This window comes from Mesocricetus auratus, unplaced genomic scaffold (assembly GCF_017639785.1).
Source record: "Mesocricetus auratus isolate SY011 unplaced genomic scaffold, BCM_Maur_2.0 Super-Scaffold_100003, whole genome shotgun sequence".
NCBI lineage: Eukaryota > Metazoa > Chordata > Mammalia > Rodentia > Cricetidae > Mesocricetus > Mesocricetus auratus.
In genome coordinates this window covers 60,319,728-60,343,241 of record NW_024429188.1, presented here as the reverse complement: position 1 = coordinate 60,343,241, position 23,514 = coordinate 60,319,728, and positions in this window count along the sequence as shown.

Sequence of the window (23,514 nt, the reverse complement as noted above, 5' to 3'; positions counted from 1 at the left end):
TAACATCTCAACTCAGAGATGTACATCCTCAGCTCAGAAAAAATCACATTTAGCTAACAAATTTCAGTGTGTAATAATTCCTGAGCTCTGATTTGAGAATTCTCCTTTCTCCTTTTATCAAAGAGCCTACCGTCCATTTATAAGCATTTTCAATAGAAATGCTTATTCATAAGTGTTAAATGAACATGAGAATATGAATTTATTTTCATGGATACCAGTTAAGTACTTTAAGTATCTGATATTTGGCAATATAAACCACTGTAAAGCTAAAAAATCTTATTTACTGAACTTTTAACATGTTTCCAAATGTATGATATGGATAAGCAGATAAAATAATCTATGACAAACTTAGAATTATGAGTTATAATAAATACAACACTAATTTTGATGCCTTGGATAATTATAAAGACATTAGAAAGCTCACACAGTGTATTATTTTAATCAGCATCATAATAACACCAAATTTTGACACAAACTAACCTAGCGACCTCTTAGATATCTTTATAAGGCCACTTTGTTTATCTATTCACAGCAATTAAACCTTTGCATCTTTTTAATTAATTGTTTCATGTGCAATTGTCATTCTTCTTAACTGTACTGTATTATTTTCCCCTGGAGAAGGGACAGATGTTTTGTAGTTCTTTTATTCTCTCATAAAGCAGTATCCAAAATGATAACACTTATTGTCATCATGATTCATTAGGGCAAATAATTATAGTTTCTTTTCTGAATTGTATCCAATATTATTATTTAGGCTTTGCAAATGTGTCTTATCTTATTATGCTACTTTTACCATCATGTTCTCTCCATTCTACAATGTTGGTAACAATAGATTCCATTTATATTTGCAAAATACCGAATTCTTAAAAAATTTCTGTTCTCTTCTAATAACAATTATTCTTTTACCATATCTATATTTGGAAAGAAAACAAACTTTTAAAGAAAAAACAGAAGTAGAAAATGATCTAGTAACTTGAGGAAAGAAAGGATGGGAATAAAACTTATGGTATAGCTTTAATAATTTTACCGAGTTCAGAATTCTTATTTTTTTTCCTTTTGCACAGCCCTTTATTTCCCACATCCGTATGCACCAGTAGCCATGCCCAAAGTGGGTGTGGTCAGTGGCACAGGCATCTAAGATCTCTCCCTACACTCTGGCATTGTTATTTCTTTTTTTAACATTTTTTTAAATTTTAAATAGCTTGTTTTACATGTCAGTCCCAGTTCCATCACCTCCCCTCCTCCTGCAGCCCCCCACACCCCCCCATCCTCCCACCCTATTGCCAATTCCTTCCGCATACGGAATATCTAGAGTCTATCATTTCATTCAGGGTAGGGTCCAGGCACTTCCCTAAGAGTCCAGGCAGAGAGAGCAACCCTCTTTGTGTTATGGACACAAGATGTCTGTTAGTATTCGAGGGATAAACACTGATCCATTGCTCAGGACCCCATAGTTAGCCCAGGCCTCCTCATTGACTGTCACATTCAGGGGGTATGGGTCGGTCCCATGCTGGCCTCCCAGCTGTCGGTCTGGGGTCCAAGAGCTCTCCCCTGTTCAGATCAACTGTCTCTGCTGGTTTTGCCAGCCCATTCTTTGCCAATTTGCTCTTCGCTCCTCTCTCTCTGTCGTTGGGTTCCTTGGGTTCTGTTCAGTATTTAACTGTGGGTGTTTGCCTCTGCTTCCATCAGTCACTGGATGAAGGCTCCAGGATGGTTATAGACATCAAGTTCACTATCAAGAATAGGCATTCGAGGGGGTCTCTACACTATTGCTTAGCTTGCCAGTTGGTGTCATCTGTTTAGATCAATAGAGGTCACAATGGTGCCTGATGTGTCTTCTAACCTGTGATTCCCTCTTCCCCTTATCCTCCCCCCCCAGTCGACCTTCCTGTTCCTCCAAGTCCTACTCTCTCTTCCACTTCTCCCCCTCTCTATTTCCCAGATGCCCTCCCCCCCCATCCCTCGCCGTGTTCCCCATCTGATCAGAGGATCTTGCCTCATTTCTCTCCTCTTGGGTACCATGTATATCTTTTAGGTTCTTTCCTGTTTCCCAGACTCTCTGTCAGTGGAAGTGCAGACTGGCACTGTCCTGATCCATGTTTAAAATCCATATATGAGTGAGTATATACCAAGTTTGTCTTTTTGTGACTGGGTTACCTCACTCAGGATCGTTTCTTCCAGTGCTATCCATTTACCTGTGAATTTCAAGGTTCCATTGTTTTTTTCTGCTGAGTAATACTCCATTGTGCAAATGTACCACATTTTCTCTATCCACTCTTCAGTTGAGGAGCATCTAGGTTGCTTCCAGGTTTAGGCTATTACAAATAATGCTGCTATGAACATAGTGGAGCAGATGCCCTTGTTGTATGAATTTTCCTCCTTTGGATATAAGCCTAAGAGTGGAATTGCTAGGTCTTGTGGTAGACTGATTCCCATTTTCCTGAGGAATCTCCATACTGCTTTCCAAAGTGGCTGTACGAGTTGGCACTCTCACCAGCAGTGGAGGAGTGTTCCCCTCTCTCCACATCCACACACTTATGAACACTTGATTTTTGACAAAGTAGCTAAAACTATACAATTGAAAAAAGAAAGCATCTACAACAAATGGTGCTGGCATAACTGGGTACTGGTATGCAGAAGACTGCAGATAGATTGATGTTTATCGCCTTGTACAAAACTTAAGTCCAAATGGATCAAAGATCTCAACATAAATGCAGCCACACTGAAACTTTTAGAAGAGAAAGTGGGAGATACTCTTCAACGAGTTGGTACAGGAGACCACTTCCTCAACATAACACCAGTGGCACAGACACTGAGATCGACAATTAACAAATGGGACCTCATGAAACTAAAAAGCTTCTGTAAGGCAAAGGACACAGTCAACAAGACAGAAAGGCAGTCCACAAAATGGGAAAAGATATTCACTGACCCCACATCTTACAGAGGGCTAATCTCCAAAATTTACAAAGAACTCAAGAAGCAAGTCTCCAAAACACCAAAGGATCCAATCAAAAGGTTGGGGTACAGAACTAAACAGAGAATTCTCAATAGAGGAGGCTAAAATGGCCAAGAGACACTTAAGAAAGGGCTCAACATCCTTAGCCATTCGGGAAATGCAAATTAAAACAATTCTGAGATACCATCTTACTCCTGTCAGAATGGCTAAAATAAAAAACACCGAAGAATTCTTATTTTAACTTTTAATATGTTAGTGAGAGTTTGTGCATGATCAACTGTATTTCGTCCTCCCAATGGAAACAAGGCAAGAATTCTAGTGCAAAACTTAATTACAAGTCCCACTTCTGAAACTTCATCCAGCTGGAAATATAGCCTGTAATGAGATAGTATGAAAACCAAATTGCATATATGCATATATATACATATGTGTGTAATTTGAATTAAAATGGCTATAATTCATATGGTTTCTAGAACATAAGAAATAAATGATTAATTTTAAATAATTTGCAATAACCCAAGCATGTTTGCACATACTAGGCACATATTTTCTGTGTTTGTAAGTGATTGGTGTAGAGAATCAGTGATTGTCATCATCTGCCACATGGAGATTTTAGGCTAGAAAGAACCACGTGTAATTAAAAACAGAATTAGAAGGGGATATTAGAACACATATTTCATGTAAGGAGATGTGGGATCTTTGTAATTATAGATTTAAGTGAGAAAGGAGATACAGAAAAGGAGTAGATAGGTGAGAGTTTAATAAAATGTAGTTATGTATGAAAAGCCTTTGCGAATCCACTAGATAACAAGCTAATTTCAAAATACATATTCTTAAGGTGTTTGAATGCAGGCAGCCTGCATGAGTAGGAAGCAATTGAATTTAGGTGCCAAGCCTGAGATATCTGCATGATCAACACAAACCACTGCCATCGCTTGTGGTTACCACCATAACTATATGCTAAGACCATATCATTGAAGATACCACACCTTTTGGGTGCAAGACTCAGAGAAATCTATTTTAAACAGACAAGAAAACTCCTTCCTTGATGGATAATTTTCATAGTGTTGGAGGAGAAAAGATTTCAATGATATTCTGCATGAGCTCCTTTATACTAAAACACCACCCGTCTAGGCAGATTTTACATATTGGTGTGACAGTTATGGCATAACCAACCATTTTCTTTTAGATATAATGACTGTTCCACAGAAAGGAATTAATACCTAACATTGTAGACTCATTCAAATGCCCATCGCTGGAGAGGTCATAAGCCCTGGGATGGAACCTTGCTTCCAAATCATATTTTTGGAATTACAATAAATTGCATCTTTCCCTTTTATTTTCCTCCCAAACCTCCCAAATACCCCACCCTGCTCTCCTTCAAATGCTTTGTCTCATGTTCATTATTATTGCATCTACATATGTGGTCAGGACCTATAGTAATGGCTCTATTTCATTCTCACTTGAGGTTAGAGAGTTCAAATCCACTATTGCTCTTCAAGGTTAAACAACAGAATGTTTGACCTAAAGTATGGCTACTGTTTGTCTTGCATTAACAACAGAAGATGTAGCCTAAGGTGTAACTAATGAAAATCTTACATTGACAGCAGGACATTTGGTTTAGAGTGAGATAACTTGATATTTCTGTATTGAGAAGACAATTATGCTTGCTTATTCTTTTTTTCCCTATGTCTGGCTCCCAGTGTTATTTCTTTTTTTATATATATTTTATTTTCCAGTTTAAATTTAGATAAGAAACGAGGTTGCTTCAAGGGTCAGTTCCAGGTCCCTCTCCCTTTCCCTCCCCTCCTCCCGTGCCCTCCCCCCCAACCCCCCTGTTATCCCCTCATTCCCCCAGGGAGGGTGAGGCCCTCCATGGGGGTGTCCATAGTCTGTCATTTCATATAGGGCAGGGCCTAGACCCTTCCCCAAGAGTTCAGGGTGAGAGTGCACCTCACATTGTTCTATGGGAGTCCAAAGTCCATGTGTATACTTGGGATGGGTACTGATCTGCTGCCCAAGGCTCAATAGATTCCCTAGGCCTCCTCACTGACACCCAGATTCAGGGGGTCTTGATCAGTCCCATGCTGGATTCCCAGGCTGATGCCTGGGATTCAAGAGTTAACCTTTGTGAGGTCAGCTGTTTCTGGGGGTTAAACCAGCCCAGTCTTAATCCCATTGATCATCAGTCCTCCCTCTCTGTTGCTTATTCTTTGTATCTTGGTAAGAAAGTCTTTTTGCCTTCCCCCGTTTTAATTGGGGTATATAAGGATTTTGAATAATAAACATGGGACTGATCATGGTATTCACCAGGTACCCTCCCAACTCTATCAGTTGTCTCTTGTACATTTATTTCCTCAATACACACTCCCCCTTAGGTTATTTGGATACACACTCCCCCTTAGATTACTTGGACCCAACATAAGATGGCTTCTCATTGTGGGGTTTCTACAGATGATGTCCCAAACTTGGGCTACTACACTCTGTGTATTTGTAAAATACATTTTTCTAAATATAACCAGCTTGGTCTGTATAATGTTATTTATATGCATGTTTTCATGGTTTATCATTCAGCATTAGAGTGTGTTCTTTCCTTTCAAGGACTTTATCTCCTGCTTCAAGATTTACTCAGTTGCGTGTAGTTCTTGCGTAGGGTTGATGCCTTCTGTACTTTTCCCTATCCAGTTTTGCTTTTTCATTATTGTCCAATTATTCAGCTCACATTTGGGTGGATATATTGGTGAGATTTGTTTTGAATGTATATTCTGATGTTATTAGGAGACATTGTATCAGGAGAAACTCCCTGATCCTCTGAACCTTACAATCTTGTTACTCACTCATCTGCAATGTTTCTAGAGCTTTAAGTGTTGAAGACATTTGTAGATGTATCCACTGGGAATGGGCTACACAACTCTGCATTTTAATAGCTGGTAGTTTTCTGTATTGCTCTCCATTGATGCAAATGGAAGCTCCCTTGAGTGTTGAAAACTGTGCTTATCTGTAGGTATAATTAGTAATGTTTATACATTGTTGTTTGGGAATTATTCTGGTTTAGGAAATTAGTGGTTGTAGATTCTTCTCTAATAACCAAGATTACACTATCACTGGCACAATCACCATAGGGTATAATAGTGTCCTGTATGACTTGGTTTTCAACTACATCTCTCTAACTGAACTCAACAAGATGGAAATCATAACTTGTATTGGAAACTCAGCTGACAGCACATCATTTTTGAAAGATAACCCATTGTACCAGGATGTTTCTTTTAGATCAACAAGCAGCTCACAAATCATTACATGGAGACCCATTATTAGTTTTGAATGCTTGGCTTAGCTTAGTCTCATTTCTGGCCAGCTCTTTTACCTTAACTTGTTTCTCATCATCTAGATTTTGTCTTGATGCTTTTTGCCATTTTACCATCTATCTATCTATCTATCTATCTATCTATCTATCTATCTATTGGCTTCTTTCTTACTTGCTCTACTTCCTCTCTCTCTACTCTCTCTCTCTGTACACCTCAATTTCCTGCTCTATCCTCTCTGTCTGTCTGTCTGGCAGCTGCCTTGCTTCTAGCCCCAGGAATCTCACTCTTCTCCTTATTTCTCTCTTTCTCTCCTGAGCCTAGATTCCTCCTTCTATTTATTCTTTTTGCCCAACAGCACCACTCTTCTGATTAGCTATTGGACTTTCAGTTTTTTATTAGATATGGTGTCATAGGCAGGCAAGGTGAAACAAATGCAACACATCTTTATACAATTAAACACACATTCTTACATTGTTAAACAAATGCAATAAGAACAAATGTAACACACCTTAAAAACAGTTTTAGTAATATTCCACAGCATAAAAGATACAACATATCTTTACATAGTTAAATATTCCAATTATTTCTGCCTATCTACATGTGCATGACCATGATATCATCCACTGTATCATGGGAAACTAAACAGTGACCACATCCCCAAAGAAACATGATTCACCCTTCCCCAAAATCTATCACTGCCAACAGCTTCTCAATTATGGGTGGGTACTAATTAGATCTTCTCAAAGAGACATAAGATCCCTGTGCCTGCAGATCACCTGGGAACTGCACAGAGCTCCCAATCCCGGCGGGAGCCAAGCACCCCAGACTCCAGGTCTTTTCTCCCACCAACGAGACCAGGAAACCAGAGGATGCTGGGAGTCCAGGGAAGCAGCGGTTCCTCCAGCAGCATCAGGTAAACAGGCCAGCTTCCCAGCCTGTGTTCCAGTGCCTACAGATCGCCTGGGAAATGCACAGAGCTCCCAATCCCAGCAGGAGCCAAGCACCCCAGACTCCAGGTCTTCTCTCCCACCAACGAGACCAGGAAACCAGAGAAGGCTGGGAGACCAGGGGAGTAGCTGTTCCGGATCAGGTACAACAGGACCCAGCATAGGGTCCAGGGGACCAGGTAGGAGGCTAAGCGCCCCAGATTCCTGTTCTTCTTCTCCACCCACGGGACCAGCATTTGGACAAGGAATAGAAGAACCACCAGATTATTGGACTTGCTAGCACCCACGAAAAGGGAACTCTGGTCCCCAGACCAGTAAGGGGCTCTTTCTGCACCCACAAGAAGAAGAGATGGGAAAGAGACAATACAAAAACACACTCAGCAACAGAAAAACTAATATGACACCGCCAGATTCCAGAGACTCCACACCAGCAAGACCCCAACATTCCAATGCGAATGAAGCAGAAGAGAATGACCTTAAAAGTAGTTTCATGAAAATGATAGAGGCCCTAAAAGAGGATATAGGAAAATCCCTCAAGGAAATGGAAGAAAAAACAAACCAAAAATGCAAGAATTGGAAGAAAAAACAAACCAAAAAGGCAGGAAATGGAAGAAATGAAGCAAAAAATGCAAGAAATGGAAGAAAAAACAAAGCAAAAAATGCAAGAATTAGAAGAAGAAACATACCAAAAAAGGCAGGAAATGGAAGAAGAAACAAAGAAAAAAATTCAAGAAATGGTAGAAAAGACAAAACAAAAAATGAAAAAATGGAAGAAGAAACAAATCAAAAAAGGCAGGAAATGGAAGAAGAAACAAAGCACAAAATTCGAGAAATGGAACAAAAAGCAAACCAAAAAATGCAAGAAATGGAAGAAAGAACAAACCAAAACATTCATAAAAGGCAACAAATAGACGAAAAAATAAACAGAAAATTGCAAGAAGCAATGCAAACACTGCAAGGGTTGAAAACTTAAATAGAGACATTAAAAAAACACAACCTGAAGAAAGGCAGAAAATAGAAAAGCTGGACAAATAGTCAGGCACTACCGATACAAGCATTACCAACAGAACAGAAGAGAAGGAAGAGAAAATCTCAAGTGTTGAAGATTCACTAGGAGAAATGGATTTATCAACCAAAGAAAACTTTAAGTCCAATGAATCCTTAACACAAAACATCCAGGAAATAGGGGAAACCATGAAAAGACCAAATCTAAGAATAATAGGTATAGAAGAAGGAGAAGAAATCCACCTCAAAGGGGCAGAAGGCATATTCAACAAAATCATAGAAGAAAACTTTCCCAACCTTAAGAAAGACATGCCAATGAAGGTACAAGCTTACAGAACACCAAATAGAGTGGACCACAAAAAAAATCCCCTCGCCACATAATAATCAAGACCCCAATTATATAGAATAAATAAATAATATTAAGAGCAGCTAAGAATAAAGGTCAAGTAACATATAAAGGCAGACCTATCAGAATTACACCTGACTTCTCCACGGAAACTCTGAAAGCCAGAAGGTCCTGGATACATATTCTACCAACACTAAGAGACCATGGATGCCAGCCCAGACTACTATACCCGGCAAAGCTCTCAATCACTGTAGACGGAGAAAACAAGATATTCCATGACAAAACTAGATTCAAGTAATATGTGTCCACTAACCCAGCCCTACAGAAAATTTTGGAAGGAAAACTCCAAACCAAGGAAGCTAACTACAACCAGAAAAACATAGGCATTAGAGAATCCCTCTCTACCAACAGCCAAAAGAACAAAGGGGTGAAATTCCATACGTAATTCCACCACCAACAACCATTACAAATCGAAGAAGGATGAGCAATCAATGGTCATTAATATCCCTCAATATTAATGGCCTTAACTCACCCATAAAAAGACACAGACTAGCAGAATGGATTCGAGGACAGAACCCTTCCTTCTTCTGCATACAAGAAACACACCTCACACTCAAAGACAGACATTACCTGAGAGTTAAAGGTTGGGAAAAAATTTTCAATCAAATAGACCCAAGGAACAAGCAGGGGTAGCAATCCTAATATCTAACAAACTGGACTTTAAAATAAAATCAATCAAAAGAGATGAAGGAGGTCATTACATACTTGGTGGTGAAACCCACCAAGATGAAGTGTCTATCCTGAACATCTATGCCCCAAGTACAAAGGCATCCACATTCGTTAAAGAAACATTATTAGAACTTAAATCTCATCTAAAGCCCCACACAGTTATAGTGGGAGATTTCAACACACCACTCTCACCACTAGACAGGAATACCAGACAGAAACTCAACAAAGAAGCAAAGGGTCTAATAGAAGTAATGACCCAAATGGGAATAACAGATATCTATAGAACATTTCATCCACATAAAAAAGAATATACCTTCTTCTCACCACCACATGGAACCTTCTCAAAAATCGACCACATACTTAGCAACATATCAAACCTCAGCAGCTACAAATAAATTGGAATAACTCCATGCATCTTATCAGACCACCATGCTTTAATAATAGAATTTAACAACAACACAAATTGCAGAAAATCTACAAACTCATGGAAATTGAATAATGCTCAACTGCACCATCCCTGGCTCAAAGAGGGAATAATAAAAGAAATTAAAGACTTCCTCGAATTCAATGAGAATGAAGACACAACATACCCAAACCTATGGGACACTTTGAAAGCAGTGCTACGGGGGAAGTTCATAGCACTAAGTGCTCACATGAAGAAACAGGAGAATAGTTATACCAGAGAATTAACATCACAGCTGAAAGCTCTAGAACACAAAGAAGCAAACTCCCCAGGAGGAGTAGATGCCAGGAAATAATCAAATTAAGGGCTGAAATCAATAGAGTAGAAACCAGGAAAACAATACAAAGAATCAATGCAACGAAGAGTTGCTTCTTTGAGAAAATCAACAAGATAGACAAACCTTTGTCCAAACATACCAAACAGCAGAGAGTGAACACGCAAATTAACAAAATAAGAAATGAAAATGGGGACATAACAACAGACTCTGAGGAAATCCAGAGAATCATTAGGTCATACTTTGAAAACCTGTACTCCACAAAATTCGAAAATTTAAAGGAAATGGATGACTTCCTGGAGAGCTATCACTTGCCAAAACTAAATCAAGAACAGATAAGAAATTTAAATAGACCTATAACACCTATGGAAATAGAAGCAGTCATCAAAAGTCTCCCAAACAAAAAAAGTCCAGGTCCAGATGGCCTCAGTGCAGAATTCTACCAGAAATTCAAAGAACAGCTTATACCAATTCTTCTCAAAGTGTTCCACACAATAGAAGCAGAAGAGTCTTTGCCAAATTCTTTCTATGGGGCTTCAATAACCTTGATCCCCAAGCCACACAAAGATACAACTAAGAAAGAGAACTTCAGACCAATATCCCTCATGAACATTGATGCAAAAATACTCAATAAAATACTGGCAAATCGGATCCAAGAACACATCAAAACAATCATTCACCACGATCAAGTAGGTTTCATCCCAGGGATGCAGGAATGGTTCAACATACGAAAATCCATCAACGTAATCCACCATATAGACAAGCTGAAAAAAAATCCCATGATCATCTCACTAGATGCTGAAAAAGCCTTTGACAAAATCCAACACCCCTTCATGATAAAGGTCTTGGAGAGATCTGGGATAACCGGGACATACTTAAACATAATAAAAGCTTTATACAGTAAACCAAGAGCCAATATCAAAATAAATGGACAGAAACTCAACGCAATTCCTCTAAAATCAGGAACAAAACAAGGCTATCCACTATCTCCATACCTTTTCAACATGGTATGTGATGTTCTAGCTATTGCCATACGACAACAAAGGGGGATCAAGGGGATACAAATTGGGAAGGAAGAGGTCAAACTTTCACTGTTTGCAGACGATATGATAGTTTACATCAATGACCCAAAGAACTCTACCAGGGAACTCTTACAATTGATTAACACCTTCAGCAAAGTGGCAGGCTACAAGATCAACTCAAGAAAATCAGTAGCCCTACTATTCAGATCATAACAGGGCTGAAAAAGAAATCAGAGAAACACGACCCTTTACAATTGCCACAAACAACATAAAATACCTTGGGGTAATGCTAATCAAACAAGTGAAAGACCTGTATCGTAAGAACTTTGAATCTTTAAAGAAAGAAATTAAAGAAGCCCTCAGAAAATGGAAAGATCTCCCATGGTCTTGGATAGGTAGAATCAATGTAGTAAAAATGGCAATCCTGCCAAAAGCAATCTAGAGATTCAATGCAATCCCCATTAAAATCCCAGCACAATTCTTCACAGACCTTGAAAGATCAATAATCAATTTTGTATGGAAAAACAAAAGACCCAGGATAGCCAAAACAACCCTGTTCAACAAGGCAACGTCCGGAGGCATCACCATCCCTGACCTCAAGCTCTATTATAGAGCTATAGTCCTGAAAACAGCTTGGTATTGGCACAAAAATAGACAGGTAGACCAATGGAATCTAATTGAAACCTAGGCATTAACCCACACACATACGAACATCTGATCTTTGACAAAGAAGCTAAAAATATACAATGGAATAAAGAAAGCATCTTCAACAAATGGTGCTGGCATAACTGGAGACTGGCATGTGGAAGAATGCGGATCGATCCATGTTTACCACCATGCAGAAAACTTAAGTCCAAATGGATCAAAGACCTCAACATAAATCCAGCCACACTGAACCTCTTAGAAGAGAAAGTGGGTGGTACCCTTGAACGAATTGGTACAGGAGACAGCTTCCTGAACATAACACCAGTAGCACAGACAGTGAGATCAACAATTAATAAATAGGACCTACTGAAACTGAGAAGCTTCTGTAAGGCAAAGGACACAGTCAGCAAGACAAAAAGGCAGCCCACAGAATGGGAAAAAATATTCACTAATCCCACATTTGACAGAGGGTTGATCTCCAAAATTTACAAAGAACTCAAGAAGCAAGTCTCCAAAACTTCAAAGGACCCAATTAAAAAGCGGGCTGCAGAACTAAATAGAGAGTTTTCAATAGAAGAGTCTAAAATGGCTGAGAGGCACTTGAGAATGTGCTCAACATCCTTAGCCATACAGGAAATGCAAATCAAAACAACTCTGAGATACCATCTCACTCCTGTCAGAATGGCTAAAATCAAAAACACCAATGACAATTTATGCTGGAGAGGATGTGGTGAAAGGGGGACACTCCTCCATTGCTGGTGGGAGTGGCAACTGGTTCAACCACTTTGGAAATCAGTATGGAGATTCCTCAGAAAAATGGGAATAAACCTACCACAAGACCCAGCAACTCCACTCTTAGGTAGGCATATATCCAAAAGATGCCCATTCATACAACAAAGATGTCTGTTCCACTATGTTCATAGCAGCTTTATTTGTAATAGCCAGAACTTGGCAGCAACCTAGATGTCCCTCAACCGAAGAGTGGATAGAGAACATGTGGTACATCTACACAATGGAGTACTATTCAGCAGAAAAAAAGTAATGGAATCATGAGATTCGCAGGCAAATGGATGACACTAGGAGAAACCATCCTGAGTGAGGTAACGCAGTCACAAAAAGAGAAACATGGCATGTACTCTCTCATATATGGATTTTAGACATAGATCTGGGGAGTGCCAGCCTACAATCCTATGGCCAGAGATTCTGGGAAACAGAACCTTCCTTTAGTGGCTGATCGAAGAAGAGGCAGACTCCCTTGGTTAAGTACTGAGCTGAACTCAAGAAAGCCAGTAACAGAGAGGGAGGACTGATGATCAATGGGATTAAGACTGGGCTGGTTTAACCCCCAGAAACAGCTGACCAGACAAAGGTTAACTCTTGAATCCCAGGCATAAGCCTGGGAATCCAGCATGGGACTGATCAAGACCCCCTGAATCTGGGTGTCAGTGAGGAGGCCTAGGGAATCTATTGAGCCTTGGGCAGCAGATCAGTACCCATCCCAAGTATACACATGGACTTTGGACTCCCATAGAACAATGTGAGGTGCACTCTCACCCTGAACTCTTGGGGAAGGGTCTAGGCCCTGCCCTATATGAAATGACAGACTATGGACACCCCCATGGAGGGCCTCACCCTCCCTGGGGGAGTGAGGGGATAAGGGGGGGGGGAGGGCACAGGACGAGGGGAGGGAAAGGGAGAGGGACCTGGAACTGACTTGTGAAGCAACCTTGTTTGTTATCTAAATTTAAACTGGAAATTAAAATAAAAAAAACTGACAAAAAAAGATACATAAGCTACAGGTGTGCACAATGCCTCCTGTGATTTGACATCGTATCATCAAAACAGAATATTTCTGAGGATAAAGAAAACACTCTAATGACACACAAAATACCATGCAAGAATCTCAAAAGAAATGAGCTAAGTAAAAGGGGCAAATATAAAACAATATTTGTGACACAAATTCTAGAAAAAGATCAAACTTATTTACAAAAAGTACATTCAAGTTTTCTATAACTTAAAGATGGGAGCAATGGTGGTGCTATAAACTGACAAAGTGCATGAAGAAACATCTTTTAAACTTTGAATTCCTTTTAGATTTACTAAGAAATTGTAAATATATTACAGGTGATTCCTATAAATCCTTCACCCAGCATCCACTAATGGTAATATCACATTGAACAATGATATGTGTATCAACATTGAGAAATAGATGTTGTTGAGAAACAAACTCCATGCTCCTATTTGGATTATTACATTTTCCCTCCTAAATATACTAATTGTTATTGTTGTTTTGTCTGTACCATGATTAAGCTCACTGTATTATGTTACATTTAGCTGCAGTGTTTTAGTTTCTTTTGGTTTGCTTTAAGAGCTATTTGAAATTCCAGTTACACACTTTATAAGGAAATAATCAGTTTGGGGTGGCTTAAAGATTTGCTTACTTTAAGACTACAGATATGCGGAGAATTCCAGAGAACTAATCTACATTTCTTATAACATCACATTAAAAGTTCATTTTATTTTTTAATTGCATGTGTATATGTTTGTGTGTATGAGCACACACGCTTACTTTAAATTGTCAACTGGGCCAGGCGGTGGTGGCACAAGCCTTTAATCCCAGCACTCAGGAGGCAGAGGCGGGCGGATCTCTGTGAGTTCGAGGCCGGGCTGAACCGATAGCCTCCAAAACAATACAGAGAAACCCTGTCTCATAAAAACCAAAATAAATAAAAAAATAAATTATCAACTGGACATAAGATGTAGAACTTATTAAAAGCGTTAATGGGTCTAGGCCCTGCCCTATATGAAATGACAGACTATGAACACCCCCATGGAGGGCCTCACCCTCCCTGGGGAAATGAGGGGATAATGGGGGGGTTGGGGGGAGGGCACGGGAGGAGGGGAGGGAAAGGGAGAGGGACCTGGAATTGACTTGTGAAGCAACCTTGTTTCTTATCTAAATTTAAACTGAAAAATAAAATAAAATAAAGCGTTAATGGGGAATTATAGAGATCATTTTGGCCTTTTACCATAACTATTGGCAACTGTTTTTATTATTATTTAATACAGGAAGACTCGGCCCATTATGAGCAAAACCATTTTCTAGGTAAGAAGTCTTGAACAGCATAAGAGAAGATAAAGCTCTATGAGAGGAAAGAAGCCAGCAAGAATCCATGTACTTATTTTCTCTCTTCTCCTAACTGTGCATGCGAAGCTGCAAGTTCCAACCTCAATCTTCAACCAATAATGGAGTATAACCTCAAAATATAAGTCAAATACAACCTTGATTTAAGTTGCCTTTTGAAAGAGTATTTCATTGTAACAGAAATGACATTTCTCAATAGCTCATATTGGGAACTTGCCTCAGTAAAATTTTTTAGAGAAGAGCTTTTTAAATGTACTAACTCCCGTTTTATTTTATTCTTATAATCTGAAAGAGACACAAATTACAAGACTTAAGACATGAAATTGACTAAATTTGGTATATGATTTGTCAGATCTTTATATATATACACATATATATAGGCAAATCAGTACACATGTATGTGTACATAAATGATAAAAAGTAGTTTTACTTCTCAGTGGATTGCTCACAATTAAATTCTTTATACTTTTCTTTTTTGCTTTATTTCTTAGTTATATATCAAACAGGTAGAACTCACACATTTTGCTAAGGTTCTTTTCAATTTCTAACTGTCAGTGAACAGTCTTTGGTGGGTGCTTATTATTTTACTTTTATTGTCAGATGATATCTATCCTACAGTATTACAAAGAAAGGTAAGAAAAGCATTCCATCTGTGTATAGAAGGTATTTGATTTAGCACCCTAACTTTTCTACGAATTTGGATTGTGAAACTTAAGTGACAATGTTTGAAAAGCCATCAAGAAATCTCACATGAGCAGGAAGAAATCAACTACTTCTATGATTGTGTGCACGTGATGTGAGCTTTGGCATTAAAGTCACTCTTATGGTTGGCTTCTGTGCTGATTTCTCCTTAGAGTACACTTTTAGACAGTTTGTAATTATTAGATGTGATCCATTACTGGCTGCAGTCACTATAAAGGGACTTTTGAGTAGGAACTGACAGTGATTTTGTCATTAGGATGAGGCAAGTTTATTGTGGAGAGTCCAAGAGTTTTATGATGCTAGTGATGAACTAGTGAGTTACCACCAAGGAAAAAGTGCATAACTATTTTCTACGGTTTCCTAAAAATGTAGCAACTAAGTTTGCAAAATCTTTTGGTACATGATAAAGAAAATATTTCAGTGGCATTAGACGCTTGCCAAACTTTTGTGAAACCTGTTGTTTTAGGAGAGCTCTGTTAATTAAGGTGAGAACAGCAACAGCAAAAGTTCAAATTTAAGTCCACAGACTTAACATGATTAAGTGTAATTATTAAAATTACACTGTTAAGTTGTAAATACCTAAGAAGTGTTGCATACTCTAATGTTCCCATTTTTTAAACAATAGATACATAAGTCTATAGCTGAAGTTCATTTGAACTTCATTTGAATGGACATAATAATACATTAAAAATAAGTGGTGAGTTAGGAGTGTACTTTAGTGTTGCAATATGTATCCAATATGTATAAAACACCGTGTTCAAAACCAAGCAGAACAAAACAATGCAATAGAAAAGTAGTGAACTTTTCTTAATTGTAAAATTCAGAATAAATTTAGGTAGAAAAGCATTACCTGACTGAGGAGATCTTTTAAAATACATTGGTGATTAAATTTGTGCCAGTTCAAGAAATTGGTACACAATTATCCCTACCATTTTTTTCTGTGAACTTCCCATTTTTCTTCTTTTCCAAAACTATTCCCAGTACAACTGTAGACTTTTTCATATATCGTTTGATTTTTTTTACTTAACTTCTTGAGTTATGACTATGAGAAGATCTGAGTATCAGTGTGAAGGCCACAGAAAGTTTGTATAACAGTGCTCTGGCCACGAGTTTCAGAGAAAATTCCAAGTGTTATTACCAACCTCATATATCATGCCTTTTCTGCTCCCCAGGGAAGGAGAGGCCTTCCATGGGGGATCTTCAAATTCTGTCATATCATTTGGAGCAGGGCTTAGACCCTCTCCAATGTATCTAGAATGAGAGAGAGCATTACTCTATGTGGATTGGTCTTCCAGAGTCCATTTTTATACTAGGGATAAATACTGATCCACTACCAGAGACCCCATAGATTAACCAGACCTCCAAAATGACATCCATGTTCAAGGGGTCTGGAACATTCCTGTGCTTGTTTCCCAGCTATCAGTCTGGGGTATATCAGCAAACCCTTGCTCAGGTCAGCTGTGGGTTTCTCCAGCCTGGTCTTGACCCCTTTGCTCATCACTTCTCCCTCTCTGAAACTGGATTCCATGAGTTCAGCTCAGTGTTTAGTTGTGTGTCTGCTTCTTTTTCCATCAGCTACTGGATGAAGCTCTAGGATGGCATATAAGGTAGTTATCAATCTCATTATCAGAGAAGGGCATTTAAGGTAGTCTCTTGACTATTGCTTAGATTGTTAGTTGGTGTCAACCTTGTAGATATCTGGTCATTTCCCTAGTGCCAGATTTCTCTTTAAACTTATAATGGCTCCCTAAATTATGCTTGGCATATGGTAGCCATTCAATAAATTGTTCATTTTAAAAATCAATATTTTGTGCACTTGTTCATATACTATGGTCCAGGGTCTTACATATGATTTGTTGAATTTTAATATTTACTAAACATTGTGATGTCTGATATATTATTATTTTCATTTCTTAACTGGAGAACTGATATTCAGAAATATTAATATTTTTGGATTACAAAGCTAGAGGATTAATGAATATAAGATTTTTAGGCCTAGTTATGTCAGACTTACAGTATTTCTGGGAAATTAAGCAACCACTAGAGTGCTGGTATAGGATCCAATTATATGGACATTAGTCTGTTTAAGTCTTCCATAATGTATACTTTATAACTATATCTGGATAATAGCTTTCTTATTCATATTGATGTAATATGGCTTTACACAAGATGTTCTATGAAGAAAACTTTACACCATTAGAGATTTCAAAAAATTCATAGTATTTAGCAAACTGGCTATAAGTCTCTGTTGTATCATTGATTCTTCATGATGGCTTTTATTTACAAATGCTTTCTTAGCTTCTAAATGTATGTTGCCCTTCTTAAGCTCTGGGAAAAATCATTTTCTTAAAACTTACTTAAAATTACAGCTCTTCATTTATGTTCATAATTATTCCAGATGGACCTCGGTGCTATTTCAAGCCTATGCTTATAGTACCTTAAAATTACTATAATGATATGTTTGGCTCTGTGAAATACTATTTCTCTTTTTACATGTTTACCTCCCATGGTGATATATTATTTATGATTTATTAAAGCTTGCCTGAAGATTCAAGAAAGCAAAGTCAACCACAAGCTATAGAGTTCAGGCAGAAGTGATACACAACTTTTATCCCAGGATTCAGGACACAAAGGCCACTCAGAGCTACGTGAGATTACATCAGTCTAAAACAGTAACAGGGTTCACACCTTTAATCCCAGAACTCATGAGAAATATTTAAAACAGGAAAAATGTCTCAGAGTTGTCATTCATTCTCTAGCCACATTTAGGATAGGAAGACATTGATTCTCTCCAGGCATGCAGAAGAGAGGCAGTAATCTGAGGCTTGGTGAGAGCTCCTAGAAGCAGCATCATCCCTTTTAGCCTTAGGTGTATGTAAGAGCTAGTGGTTTGGCTGCTTTGCTTCTCTGATTCAGACTGAAGTTTGATCCTTAATAGCTGTCTCAGTGTCTTTTATATTTGGTGCTATAATTGGTCCTCATTGTTAAAGCTTGAATTCCTGAAAAAGCTGATTTGTGGCAACTGGCCCAAGCCCAGGCCTGAGCTAGAGGCAGGACTTGCACCTGAGTCTTCCCCACCCCCCAAATCCCTGCTCATCTAGCTATGTTTGCTTCCCAAATATTTGAGCAGGTTTGTGATTTTCCTGTTCTAGACTCTCTGAAGAGTTTTAAGCTGCCCAAGAGTCTAGAGGCTTTCAGGCTTTTCCGACAGCCCTTCTTGTGCTTTCACTCTCAACAAGCTAGTTCTCACTTTCTGACATGCTATGCCTCACGGTTAATGGACACCGTCAGCAGATTTGGTAAGTCAATTCTTTTTTTTTAATTTTTTAATTTAAATTTAAATTAGAAACAAGGTTGCTTCACATGTCAATTCCCAGTCCCTCTCCGTTTCCCTTCCCTCCTCCCACGTCCTCCCACCAACCCCTCCAATATCCCCTCATTTCCCCAGGGAGGGTGAGGCCTAACATAGGGGTGTCCATAGTCTGTCATTTCATCCAGGGCAGGGCCTAGACCCTCCCATGAGAGTCCAGGGTGAGAGTGCATCTCTCATTGTTGGATGGGTGCCCAAAGTCCATTTGTATACCTGGGATAAATACTGATCTACTGCCCAAGTCTCAATAGATTACCTAGGCCTCCTCATTGACACCCACATTCAGGGGGTTTTGATCAGTCCCATGCTGGGTTTCCAACCATAAGTCTGGGATTCAGGAGCTAAACCTTGTCAGGTCAGCTGTTTTGGGGAGTTAAACAACCCAGTCTTAACCCCTTTGCTCATCAGTCCTCCCTCTCTGTCACTGGATTCCTTGAGTTCAGTTCAGTGTTCGGCTGTGGGAATCTGCCTCTGCTTCCTTCAGCCATTGAATGAAGGTTCTGTTTCCCAGACTCTCTGGCCATGGGATAATAGGCTGGCACTCCCCAGATATATGTCTAAAATCCATATATAAGAGAGAACACATGCCATGTTTCTCTTTTTGTGACTGGGCTACCTCACTCAGGATGGTTTCTTCTAGTGCCATCCATTTACCTGCAAATTTCAGATTTTCTCTATCCACTCTTCAGTTGAAGGGCATCTAGGTTGCTTCCAAGTTCTGGCTATTACAAATAATGCTGCTATGAACATAGTGGAACAGACATGTACCATCTTACTCCTGTCAGAATGGCTAAAGTCAAAAACACCAACGACAATTTATGCTGGAGAGGTTGTGGTGAAAGGGGAACACTCCTCAACTGCTGATGGAAGTGCCAACTTGTACAGCCAATTTGGAAATCAGTATGGAGATTCTTCAGGAAAATGGGAATAAACCTACCACAAGACCCAGCAACTCCACTCTGAGGCATATATCCATAAGATGCCCATTCATACAATTCTTAAAGGAAGGGATTGACTGCAAAAGAGGGTTTTTTCCCCACAAGAAAAAATGTGAGACACTATTAAAATGGAGAAACTAAGGTCTCTGTATGATTACATAATGAATGGTTTAAAAATGGAACAATAAATGAAGAGATAATCAACTGGGATTAACATACTCTTAAGTATCATTTCAATAATCTTTGTTGTCAGTGTGATAATTCGTGGTTTTTCCCTATAAATTTTGTTGATATGAGTGCTAATATGTAGGCCTTAGAAAAACTTATTAAAGCAGATTATAGAGATATTTAAACATAGACTGAGGATTTACAGGGAGAAACAAATTCAGCATTGCATTTTAAGGTTAAAAAGGAACACTCTAAGTTCTTAAGAGTAGTAATTTTAATATATCTAGTAACCTTACAGGAAATGACAGATGAAAGAAGGTCTATAAATGCTACTTAGAAGACTTTGGAAATGTTAGATTTAGGGAAATTCAAGGAAGTAATACTCTCATATGGTATCCATTCATCATTTGTGATGTAGATGATAAACATGTGGTCTGCTTATAATAGGGTTATCCCTGTCTATTGAATAGATTTAATTAAAGCTAATCCTGGTGTCTGGACCACAATTACAATGAAATTCCTGGTTCATAGAAGAGTCTAGGAATATTGAACAAAAGGCTAAAGCAAGAGGCATGGATATTTCCCAAGACCAAATTCTTGGAGAAGGAGATTATGCTACTTTAGAAAGACAATGTCTATATGATAATCAACTCTTGGGTTTTATGGCATGCAGCAGCTTTGAATGCTTGGTACAGAATTGGAGAAATGGGAAAGAATACTGAATCATTTACAAAAATTATACAGGGCTCAAAGCATGCATTCATGGATTTCTTATAAAGACTGTCATCAGCAGTGAATAGAATGATAGTAGTCACAGAAGCTAGAAAAGCAATAATTGAAACTATGGATTTGAAAAAGCTAATACCCAATGCAAAATGATAATTAGGTCTTTAAAACCAAGATCAGCACCTTTGCGGAATTGGATCTGAGATAAAATTAATATTGTAGCTCATGGTCATGACGATGATACATGGATGGGAGTGGTGAAGCAGAGTCAAGCAGACTTCTGTATGTTCAAGACCAGCTTGATCTACTGAGAAATGTCAAATGTTTTAATTGTGGCAGACAATGTCACCTGAAAAGGGATTATAAACAGGGCATTTCTAGAAACAATTCTTTTGGTAAATATAATTCTAAGAAAAAAAACCTTGCATTCTGGATTATGCAGAAGGTATGTCAAATGCAGGCATGGGAGAAAGTAATGTAAGTAAACAAGATATTACCAAGGTAATGTTTTGCTTTCAGGAAATGCTTTGAAGGGTCTCTGAAAGCCCCCATGAAAAATTTTGTTCATTCCTTTCTGTTCCTTTCCAGCCAACATGAAAGATACTCCTTCCTAGAACAATTAAGTAACCTAATGCCTATTGAAAGATTCTGGATGATAGATGAGTTTTAGAAAGTAAAACAAAATTTCCAGGAGAAACCATAAATCAAAATTGATAAAGACTAGATTAGGAATGTCCCCAAAGTTAGAGTTGGGGAAGGGTCTTTACCTTTCAGGAGAATTTAAAATCTTTGGACAAATAAGCATGCAAAGAAGACAGAAGTACCTGGAAAAATACCAAGAAAGGGAAAAATCTGACCTAATGTAATCTCCAAAATCTCCATAAAGAAGATGGAATTCAAAGTGGGTAAAGGTCACAGATACCTTTAATTCCATCACTTGAGAGGCAGACACACGCAGATTTGAATGAGGTTGAGGCAAGCCTGATCTATAAAGTGAGTTTCAGGACAGCCATGACTGTTCAAACAGAAAAAGCCTGTCTTGAAAAACAAAACAAAGCAAACAAACAGCAACAATATAAAAAGAAGATGGGACTCTATAATAATTTCATGAGGAACATGATAACACCATTAAGATGGATAATATCAACTAATGTTCAACTTTGGACTACAAACTTCTGAAAACAATCTCAAGTTAGCTAGCATAGATGACCCAGTCTCATAGATATTGTTCAGAACAATTTCATGGAGGGATGCGGAGATGATTCTACTTCACAGACTACTCTAGCCATGACTCGAATCAAGCCCTGTAGTTTCCCATTATGCATAGACTGGATATTCTAAAGATGCTGTCACCCTCAAACAGCAGGATGTAACTTTAAGAACACAACACCCACATAATTAAGAGGTAGGGCCGGTGGCTTTTTGTAACTCATGTGTTTATGAATATTTTTCACTGTTTAGGGGATTGGTTGCAAGTTTTTATTGGTAATGGAAAAAAGAATAAAAGTATGATAGGGTAAAAGGATAGATTAGTGAATATACTTTGAAAAGAAAAAAGGAAGGATATAAATATGATTAAATAAATAGTACATTATTGATCCTAATTTTAGAAAGCAGCTATCAGTTATAAACATTTTTACATTGGATTGAAGTTCTACATATTGTATACAGATATTGTATATTGATATAAATTTGAGATTAATTTGTTGAGATATATGGTACATATGTCTCTAATCTTGTTCAAAATATTGAACTTATACAGTTCATTTAACAATGTAATACAAATTTCTAATCCTTGAAAGTTATTATTACCAAATATATAGGATAACAAGTAAATGTAGGCTAGTAATTAGTCAACCATTACAATCAAACTTGTAGTCATATTAGGGATGTTATCATGATCAAACACAGATATATTTTAGATAATTAGGTTATATTCAAACATTTCAGATATCTAGAGAATATGGCATTTAAAATCAAAACACTAAACATATATAATAAAGGGAGAATATTAAAAGATGCAAAGGAAAAAGGTCAAGTTACATATAAAGGCAGACTTAGAAGAATTACACCTGACTTCTCAATGAATCTCAGAAATCCTGAAAGTCCTGGATAGATGTTCTATAGACAATAAGTGACCACAGATACCAACAAAGGCTAATATACCCAGCAAAGCTTTTAAATACAATAAATGGAGAAAACAAGATATTAAATGACAAAACCAGATGAAACAATATCTATCCACAAATGCAGCCCTAAAGAATGTACTGAAGGAAAACCCAAGGAAGTTAGATACACCCACAAAAACACAGGCAATAGATAATACCACACAAGTAAAACACAAAGAAGGGAAATACACACAATACTACCAACAACAACCAAGAATAACATGAACTAACAATTACTGGTCTTTAATGTTTCTTAATATCAATGGTATCAATTCACCTATACAAAGACACAGACTAACAGAATGCATATGAAAACAAGGTCCATCTTTCTGCTTGCATGAAAGAATCACACCTCAACTTCAAAGACAGACATCACCTCAGAGGAAAGGTTTGGGAAAAGATTTTTTCCAATAAAAAGGACCTAAGAAATGAGCTGGTGTTGCTACCCTAATATCTAACAATTTAGACTTCAAACTAAAAATAAATCAAAAGAGATAAAGAAGGACATTTCATATTGACCTCAGGAAAAATCCATCAGTATCAAGTCTTAGTTTTGAACATCTATACCCCCAAAGCAAGAGCATCCACATTTGAAAAAAATTTAC